Source organism: Thalia democratica, unplaced genomic scaffold (genome assembly GCF_965202585.1).
Source record: "Thalia democratica unplaced genomic scaffold, ktThaDemo2.hap1.1 HAP1_SCAFFOLD_1031, whole genome shotgun sequence".
Lineage (NCBI taxonomy): Eukaryota > Metazoa > Chordata > Thaliacea > Salpida > Salpidae > Thalia > Thalia democratica.
The window spans coordinates 35,001-38,183 of record NW_028139960.1 but is presented as its reverse complement, the minus strand read 5'-3'; the positions used below and the strand labels follow the sequence as shown (position 1 = coordinate 38,183).

Below are 3,183 nucleotides of genomic sequence, written 5' to 3'. Positions count from 1 at the left end.
AAAATATTTCTTTATCTTTGTCGTGGCGCGGTGGGTCAGTGGTCTTATCAGCTGACTCATAAGCAGAAGGTTGTAAGATCGAATCCCGCTAGTCGTCACGAAACACCACTATCGTTCAATGTTCGGGCTTCAAATTCTTTGAGATTATACTGTACTATTTATCTATCTAACTAATCTATCTAACAAATGTTGTTCAATCTAGGTTGTGGGTACTTGGGTCGAGTAATGCCTTTGACTTACAATCTGTTGTGGATTGACAATATTCCTCTATCTATCATTAAACAAATCTATCTAATAAATGTTGTTCAATCTAGGTTGTGGGTACTTGGGTCGAGTAATGCCTTTGACCTACAATCTGTTGTTGATTGTCAACATTCCTCTATCTATCAATAATGATTATATTCAATAATAAATGTTGATTAATTCAGTTGTAAGAAAACCAGTGCGCTGGTTAGGTTGGGTAAGGCCTTCGACTTACAATCTTGGGGATTATCAACGTTCATCACAAGTACAGTAACGATCTCATTGAATTTCCAGTTGGAACATAGGATTGTAGTGGTGGCCTACTTTGTAGGTTTTTTGCCTAGTTTGTTTTTTGCCTAGTAGTGTTTGCCTAGTTTGACAAACTATAGTATATATATTGTATAACTTTACTTGTATTATTTTTTATTTAAATTACTACTTATTATTAAAGAATTAAATTTTTTTAGAAAAAAAAACTATGTATTTTAACTAATGCTTATATTATATGTTTTGTTTTATTTTTATTCAAACTTACTTTAAACCTCTGTATTTTTTATACAATACGATTAAACTATATAACAGAAAAATAATTAAATAATCAAACTATTGAATAAGCAGTTAATTAGTGTGTTTTTTTATGCTTCTTTCATTTTTAACTTACTTGTTAACCATATTTCTTTTATTAAAGTATAAAACTAACAGTTACTAAAATAAAATAATCATAAAGTCAATACACAAAACACTAACTTTTTATAATTTAAATATGCAAACATGAATATAGTTATGAATCTATTATTTATTCAAATAGAATTATTCAAAGCTTATAATTATAAAGCTTTTGTATAATGTTTCAATTACAGTGAACTTTAAGTAAGATAAGTTTTTTTTTTTGTAATAACTACAAAATTGGTATTTTAGTTTATTATTAGTAACTAAATACTTATATTTATTATATTTAAAAAAAAACATCTATACTAACTCTAATTTCAAAGCATATTAAATACAAATTTTACCAACTAAATATTTATTTTTATTTTAATTATTATAACTTTCAAACATAAGCTTGTATACCTTATATACCTATATACCTCATATAGTAGGCTTGACATAACATAACATTATTTAATTCTTTTTGTTTGAAATAAACTCATTTAGTTATTAGTAAATTACAACATAAATGTTTATAACAATATAACTAAGATTTAGCTTTTGAGTTAGTAAACTTTGATAGTTTTCTTTTAATAGTTTAATAATCTTTATTTAAGTTCAAGCAAAATTGCTATATATTTAATACACATACAAAAGTAAACTAAGTAAACGTAATTCAATAGTTTCTATTAAGTAAAAGTAATTACAAATACATTAAGTTAATACAAAACTTTAAAAAGCTTTTGCTAGTATCTGTTGGTAACAGTAAATAACTTATTATGACTCACAATACAAAAGTGCAAAATTTATTTTCGTTTGATTTTTCAAGTAGCCACGCTTTTATTTGTTTTTGGACAAAAAAACTTTTAAGTTTTAGTATAAAAGACTAATTGTATTAATTTTAACTCAGAAAATTGTACTCTACAAGATGGTGCCATTATTTTTTCGATATCTCAAACTGGTCAAACCACTTTTTTAGCGCTCTAATTGGTTTAAACAGCAAATAACGTTATCTGATTGGCTTACGTTTTTATTTGCTAATAACTAGAATTTACTTTTCTTTTAAGCGTTAAAGAAATGTAAATAAACGAGTAATAAGTATAAATAGGTCAGAAAGAAAAATAGTACAAAAAAGATGAATTCAAAAAGCAAAAGCCTACGGCACGTGGTATTCCCAAGCGGTCACCCATCTAAGTACTAACCACGCCCGACACTGCTTAACTTCCCAGATCGGACGAGATGGGGTGTGCTCAGTGTGGTATGGTCGTAGGCGTTTGAAAGCGTTTACAAGCCTTTATAAACCCTTCGGTTTGTTTAAAAAACCTATTTGCACTTGATTTACAATCAATTTGATATTTTAAAATTAATCCTTATAAAATTTTAACTTGATGTAAGTATTTTTTTTATTAAAACCTTTTTTTTTGGTGTTTTAATTACAATTACTCCCTGTAACTTTATTTAAGACTTTGTTTAAAAGATTGTTAACTATATTCTATATTAAATACTATGATTAGAAGTAAAGTTTATTAAGTGATTAAACTAAATAAAAAACAATGTTAAAATAAACATGTTGTGTTTAGTTTGTTTTACTATTTCTCATTGTTCTATTTATAGATGGTTTTGTTTTACTTCAAGAATATTTATAGTTAGTTTCTAAAGAATATCTCATACTACATCAGATTTTACGATTAACTTAATTTTAGGTAATAAAATATTTGACGTTTAATTTAATAACTCATCTATGTTTATGTTATAAAATAATAGTATCTAATACACATACATTATAATATAATAATATGTATAACTAGTTGTTTTACTTTAAAATGAATAATTAAGTGGAAGAATTAAAAGAACTCACATTTTTGAAGAGAGCGTGGAAAACCAGAATAGTCTTTTAAAACATTTATTAAATTATCGATAAATATAGAATACAATAGAATTAAACATATAAACGTAACTGTGGTTGCTTAGAAACTGAACAAGAAAATTTTTAATAAAAATATAAAATAGTTATTATATAGAATTAAAATAAAATAAAAGTAATATAAATTATATTTTTAAACTAAATAACAATTCACGAGCAATATTAGCGCATATCAGAGTATGAGTTTATAATAAAGGAATTGCTTCCTTGATGTTGATACTTACCTTATTCAAATAGAATACATTTTCAGCAATCAGGCTTGTGTTTATCTTAGCGCGCGTAACACAACGTTTGTGGGTTTTGGCACACTTTTGTCGATAGTGGGCGCCCCGCCTTTTAAGTACAGAAATTTCGGGAATTTTCGATTT

At 26.0% G+C, this 3,183-nt stretch overlaps 1 non-coding gene across 1 annotated transcript; it reads right to left on the bottom strand.

Moving 5' to 3' along the window:
• Positions 1 to 2,044: 2,044 nt before the first annotated feature.
• LOC145847680 (5S ribosomal RNA) lies at positions 2,045 to 2,163 on the bottom strand. The gene has a single exon (XR_014371459.1). It is a non-coding gene; the product is annotated as a 5S ribosomal RNA (ribosomal RNA).
• Positions 2,164 to 3,183: the final 1,020 nt, after the last annotated feature.